This window comes from Acinonyx jubatus, chromosome X, assembly GCF_027475565.1.
Source record: "Acinonyx jubatus isolate Ajub_Pintada_27869175 chromosome X, VMU_Ajub_asm_v1.0, whole genome shotgun sequence".
In the NCBI taxonomy this organism is placed as follows: Eukaryota; Metazoa; Chordata; class Mammalia; order Carnivora; family Felidae; genus Acinonyx; species Acinonyx jubatus.
Genome location: NC_069389.1, coordinates 65,402,321 through 65,409,535, shown reverse-complemented (window position 1 = coordinate 65,409,535; position 7,215 = coordinate 65,402,321).

Below are 7,215 nucleotides of genomic sequence, written 5' to 3'. Positions count from 1 at the left end.
GGTTTCTATTCTATTCCATTGGTCTACGTGTCTGTTTTTGTGCCAATCCCATGCTGTCTTGATGATGACAGCTTTGTAGTAGAGGCTAAAGTCTGGGATTATGATGCCTCCTGCTTTGGTCTTCTTCTTCAAAATTCCTTTGGCTATTCGGGGCCTTTTGTGGTTCCATATGAATTTTAGGATTGCTTGTTCTAACTTCGAGAAGAATGCTGGTGCAATTTTGATTGGGATTGCATTGAATGTGTAGATAGATTTGGGTAGTATTGACATTTTGACAATATTTATTCTTCCAATCCATGAGCAGGGAATGTCTTTCCATTTCTTTAAATCTTCTTCAATTACCTTCATAAGTTTTCTATAGTTTTCAGCATACAGATCTTGTACATCTTTGTTGGAATTGTTCCTACTTATTTTATGCTTCTTGGTGCAATTGTGAATGGGATCAGTTTCTTTATTTGTCTTTCTGTTGCTTCATTGTTAGTGTATAAGAATGCAACTGACTTCTGTACATTGATTTTGTATCCTGCAACTTTGCTGAATTCATGTATCAGTTCTAGCAGACTTTTGGTGGAGTCTGTCGGATTTTCCATGTATAATATCATGTCATCTGCAAAAAGCGAAAGCTTGACTTCATCTTTGCCAATTTTGATGCCTTTGATTTCCTTTTGTTGTCTGATTGCTGATGCTAGCACTTCCAGCACTATGTTAAACAACAGCAGTGAGAGTGGGCATCCCTGTCGTGTTCCTGATCTCAGGGGAAAAGCTCTCAGTTTTTCCCCGTTGAGGATGATGTTAGCTGTGGGCTTTTCATAAATGGCTTTTATGATCTTTAAGTATGTTCCTTCTATCCCGACTTTCTCAAGGGTTTTTATTAAGAAAGGGTGCTGGATTTTGTCAAAGGCCTTTTCTGCATCGATTGACAGGATCATATGGTTCTTCTCTTCTTTTTTGTTAATGTGATGTATCACGTTGATTGATTTGCGAATGTTGAACCAGCCCTGCATCCCAGGAATGAATCCCACTTGGTCATGGTGAATAATTCTTTTTATATGCCGTTGAATTCGAATTCCTAGTATCTTATTGAGAATTTTTGCATCCATATTCATCAGGGATATTAGCCTGTAGTTCTCTTTTTTTTACTGGGTCTCTGTCTGGTTTAGGAATCAAAGTAATACTTGCTTCATAGAATGAGTCTGGAAGTTTTCCTTCCCCTTCTATTTCTTGGAATAGCTTGAGAAGGATAGGTATTATCTCTGCTTTAAACGTCTGGTAGAACTCCCCTGGGAAGCCATCTGGTCCTGGACTCTTATTTGTTGGGAGATTTTTGATAACCGATTCAATTTCTTCGCTGGTTATGGGTCTGTTCAAGCTTTCTATTTCCTCCTGATTGAGTTTTGGAAGAGTGTGGGTGTTCAGGAATTTTTCCATTTCTTCCAGGTTGTCCAATTTGTTGGCATATAATTTTTCATAGTATTCCCTGATAATTGTTTGTATCTCTGAGGGATTGGTTGTAATAATCCCATTTTCATTCATGATTTTATCTATTTGGGTCATCTCCCTTTTCTTTTTGAGAAGCCTGGCTAGAGGTTTGTCAATTTTGTTAGTTTTTTCAAAAAACCAACTCTTGGTTTCGTTGATCTGCTCTACAGTTTTTTTAGATTCTATATTGTTTATTTCTGCTCTGATCTTTATCATTTCTCTTCTTCTGCTGGGTTTAGGCTGCCTTTGCTGTTCTGCTTCTATTTCCTTTAGGTGTGCTGTTAGATTTTGTATTTGGGATTTTTCTTGTTTCTTGAGATAGGCCTGGATTGCAATGTATTTTCCTCTCAGGGCTGCCTTCGCTGCGTCCCAAAGCGTTTGGATTGTTGTATTTTCATTTTCGTTTGTTTCCATATATTTTTAAATTTCTTCTCTAATTGCCTGGTTGACCCACTCATTCGTTAGTAGGGTGTTCTTTAACCTCCATGCTTTTGGAGGTTTTCCAGACTTTTTCCTGTGGTTGATTTCAAGCTTCATAGCATTGTGGTCTGAAAGTATGCATGGTATGATTTCAATTCTTGTAAACTTATGAAGGGCTGTTTTGTGACCCAGTATATGATCTATCTTGGAGAATGTTCCATGTGCACTCGAGAAGAAAGTATATTCTGTTGCTTTGGGATGCAGAGTTCTAAATATATCTGTCAAGTCCATCTGATCCAATGTCTCATTCAGGGCCCTTGTTTCTTTATTGACTGTGTGTCTAGATGATCTATCCATTTCTGTAAGTGGGGTGTTAGAGTCCCCTGCAATTACCACATTCTTGTCAATAAGGTTGCTTATGTTTATGAGTAATTGTTTTATATATTTGGGGGCTCCGGTATTCGGTGCATAGACATTTAGAATTGTTAGCTCTTCCTGATGGATAGACCCTGTAATTATTATATAATGCCCTTCTTCATCTCTTGTTACAGCCTTTAATTTAAAGTCTAGTTTGTCTGATATAAGTATGGCTACTCCAGCTTTCTTTTGGCTTCCAGTAGCAAGATAAATAGTTCTCCATCCCCTCACTCTCAATCTAAAGGTGTCCTCAGGACTAAAATGAGTCTCTTGTAGACAGCAAATAGATGAGTCTTGTTTTTTTATCCATTCTGATACCCTATGTATTTTGGTTAGCGCCTTTAATACATTTACATTCAGTGTTATTATAGAAAGATACGGGTTCAGAATCATTGTGATGTCTGTATGTTTTATGCTTCTAGTGATGTCTCTGGTACTTTGTTTCACAGGATCCCCTTAGGATCTCTTGTAGGGCTGGTTTAGTGGTGACAAATTCCTTCAGTTTTTGTTTGTTAGGGAAGACCTTTATCTCTCCTTCTATTCTAAATGACAGACTTGCTGGATAAAGGATTCTCGGCTGCATATTTTTTCTGTTTAGCACACTGAAGATCTCGTGCCAATTCTTTCTGGCCTGCCAAGTTTCAAAAGAGAGATCAGTCACGAGTCTTATAGGTCTCCCTTTATATGTGAGGGCACGTTTATCCCTTGCTGCTTTCAGAATTTTCTCTTTATCCTTGTATTTTGCCAGTTTCACTATGATATGTCGTGCAGAAGATCGATTCAAGTTACGTCTGAAGGGAGTTCTCTGTGCCTCTTGGATTTCAATGCCTTTTTCCTTCCCCCGTTCAGGGAAGTTCTCAGCTATAATTTCTTCAAGTACCCCTTCAGCACCTTTCCTTCTCTCTTCCTCCTCTGGGATACCAATTATGCGTATATTATTTCTTTTTAGTGTATCACTTAGTTCTCTAATTTTCCCCTCATACTCCTGGATTTTTTTATCTCTCTTTCTCTCAGCTTCCTCTTTTTCCATAACTTTATCTTCTAGTTCACCTATTCTCTCCTCTGCCTCTTCAATCTGAGCTGTCGTCGTTTCCATTTTGTTTTGCATTTCGTTTAAAGCGCTTCTCAGCTCCTCGTGACTGTTCCTTAGTCCCTTGATCTCTGTACAAAAGATTCTCTGCTGTCCTCTATACTGTTTTCAAGCCCAGCGATTAATTTTATGACTATTATTCTAAATTCACTTTCTGTTATATTATTTAAATCCTTTTTGATCAGTTCATTAGCTGTTGTTATTTCCTGGAGATTCTTCTGAGGGGAATTCTTCTGCTTGGTCATTTTGGATAGTCCCTGGCATGGTGCGGACCTGCAGGGCACTTCCCCTGTGCTGTGGTGTATAACTGGAATTGGTAGGCGGGGCCGCAGTCCGACCTGATGTCTGCCCCCAGCCCACCGCTGGGGCCACAGCCAGACTGGTGTGTGCCTTCTCTTCCCCTCTCCTAGGGGCGGGATTCACTGTGGGGTGGCGTGGCCCATCTGGACTACTTGCACACTGCCAGGCTTGTGGTGCTGGGGATCTGGCGTCTTAGCTGGGGTGGGTAGGCAAGGTGCACGGGGGCAGGAGGGGCAGGCTTAGCTCACTTCTCCTTAGGTGATCCACTTCAGGAAGGGCCCTGTGGCAGCGGGAGGGGGTCAGATCCGCTGCCGGAGGTTCGGCTCTGCAGAAGCACAGAGTTGGGTGTTTGGGTAGAGCGAGCAAGTTCCCTGGCAGGAACTGGTTCCCTTTGGGATTTTTGCTAGGGGATGGGTGGGGGAGATGGCGCTGGCGAGTGCCTTTGTTCCCCACCAAACTGAGCTCTGTCGTCGGGGGCTCAGCAGCTCTCCCTCCCTTTGTCCTCCAGCCTTCCCGCTTTCTGAGCAGAGCTGTTAACTTATGACCTCCCAGAGGCTAAGTTGCGTTCGCTGTGGGAACACACTCCATCTGTCAGGCCCCTCCGCTTTTGCCAGCCAGACTCGGGGACTCTGCTTGGCCGGAGAGCCACGCCTCCGCCCCGGCTCCTTCCAGCCAGTCCGTGGAGCACGCCCTGCCTCGCCGCCCTTCCTACCCTCTTCCTTGGGCCTCTCGTCTGCGCTTGGCTCTGGAAACTCTGTTCTGCTAATCCTCTGGCGGTTTTCTGGGTTATTTAGGCAGGTGTAGGTGGAATCTAAGTGATCAGCAGGATGCGGGGTGAGCCCAAAGTCCTCCTACGCCGCCATCTTCTTCCAAACTCCCCTAAAGATAATATATAGTTAAATTCAGTGTACTTTAATATAACAATGCTAGTGAATAAATAAATCATAATACTATTATAAAGTTTAAGTCAAATTACTATAAATAATTATAGCAACAATATTTGCTAATGGATACATAATAAAATATGTGAATGGTGACATCAAAATTAAAAATATATATATTTTAACTTTTTGAGGAACCTCCATATTGTTGTGTACATTGGTTACACCAGTTTGAATTCCCACAAACAGCACAAGAGGACTGCTTTTTCTCCATATCCTTCCACATTTTTTGTTTCTTGTGTTGTTGATTTTAACCATTTTGACAGGTGTCAGATATACCTCATTGTCACTTTGTTGATGATGATGAGGTTATATGTCATCATCATTTTGCTGATCAGTGATATTGATCATCTTGTCATGTGTCTGTTGGTCATCTGGATATCTTCCTTGGAGAAATGTCTGTTCATATCTTCTGTCCATTTCTAATTGGATTATTTGTTTTTGTTCAGTGTTGAGTTTTATATTTCTTTATATATTTTAAATACTAACCCTTTATTAGATATGACATTTGCAAATATCTTCTTCCCTTCCATAGTTTGCCTTTTAGTTTGTTGATATTTTCCCTCGCTGTGCAGAAGCTTTTTATTTTGATATAAAGTCCCAAAAGTTTATTTTTGCTTTTGTTTCTCTTGTCTCAGAAAACATAGATAGAAAAATGTTGCTATAGCCAATGTTAAGGAAATCACTGCCTGTATTCTCTTCTGCGATTTTTATGGTTCCAAATCTCACATTTAGATATTTAATCCATTTTGAATTTATCTTTGTGTATGGTGTAAGAGAGTGGTCCACTTTTCATTCTTTAACATGATGTTGTCAGTTTTCCCAACACCATTTGTTGAAGAGATGGTCTTTTTCCCATTGGGCACTCTTTCTTGCTTTGTCAAAGATTAATTCACCATATAGTCATGGATTTATTTCTGGGTTTTCTATTCTGTTAAATTGATTTATCTATTTTTTGTGCCAGTACCATACTGTTTTGATTACTACAGTTTTGTAATATAACTCGGTATCTGGAATTGTGATGCCTCCAGCTTTGCTTTTCTTTTTCAAGACTGCTCTGGATATTTGGGGTTTTTTATAGTTTCATACAAATAATAGGTTTCTTTCTTCCAGTTTTCTGAAAAATGCATTGGTATTTTGATTGGGTTGCATTGACTGTGTAGATTGCTTTGGGTAGTATAGACATTTTAAAAATATTTATTTTTTCCAATCCATAAGCATGGAATGAATTTCCATTTATGTGTCATCTTAATTTTTTTGCCAATGTTTTATAGTTTTTAGAGTACACATCTTTCATCTATTTGTATAGGATTATTAAAAGTTAAAAATATAATTACTCTATGATCCAGCAATTGCACTACTGGATATTTACACAAAGAGCACAAAAACACTAATTCAAAATAATACCTGCACCCTTATATTTACATCCGAATTATAAAACCAGTCCAAGTGTCCACTGAGAGATGAATAAAGAAGAAGTGGTATATATCCACAGTGGGATATATTCAGGATTAAAAAAGCATATTATCGTGCAATTTGCAAGGGCATGGATGGAACTGGAGAATATAGTGCTAAGTAAAATTTGTCAGAGAAACACAAATACCATATAATTTCACTCATATGTGGTATTTAAGAAACAAAACAAATGAGCATAGGGAAAAAAGAGAAAGAGAGAGACAAACCAAGAAGCAGAGTCTTAATTATAGAGAAGAAACTTATGGTTACCAGAGGAGATGTGAGTGGATGATGAGTGAAAATAGTTGATGGGGATGAAGGAGTGTACTTATCATGATGAGCACTGGGTCATGTATGGAATTGTTGAATCACTATACTGTATACATGAAACTAATATAACACTATGTTAAATAACTAGACTAAAAAAAAAAAAAAAAACCTTGAAGGGTGCCTGGGTGGCTCAGACATTTAATCTTCCAGCTCTTGATTTTGGCTCAGGTCATGATCTCACAGTTTCATGGAGCATGGGGCTCTGCACTAATAATGTGGAGCCTGCTTTGAATTCTCCTCTCTATGCCCCTCCCCTTTTCTGTCACTCCCTAAATAAATAAAGTTAAACACAATTTTGGAAAAATAAATAAATAAATTTTGTTGGAGAAGGAGAAAAATGTAGGTATTCTGTGTGTAATTGAAGGTGTTATCAGCTGAAAGTAGACTACAATAATTATAAAATTTTGTTGTAAATCTCGTGGTAACTATAAAGTGAAACCCTACAGTAGATAGACAATAGATAAAGAGAAAAGAATCAAAGCAGAAAATCAACAAATGAGAAGGTAAGACAGGAATAGAAGAAAAGGAGGGGGGTGGAAAGCCTTATAAAACACCTAAAGCAATTAGCATAATGGCTACTATAAAAACTTATGCATCAATAATCACTTTATACAAATTAATTAAATTATTCAATCAAATAATATACAGTGTCTGGATAAATAAAAATAATAAATGTTTATAAGCTGCCTATAAGAGTCTTACTTCAGCTATAATGACACAAAGAATGAGGGTAAAAGGATGTAAAAATATAGTCTATGCAAATTGACATCAAAAGAAACCAGT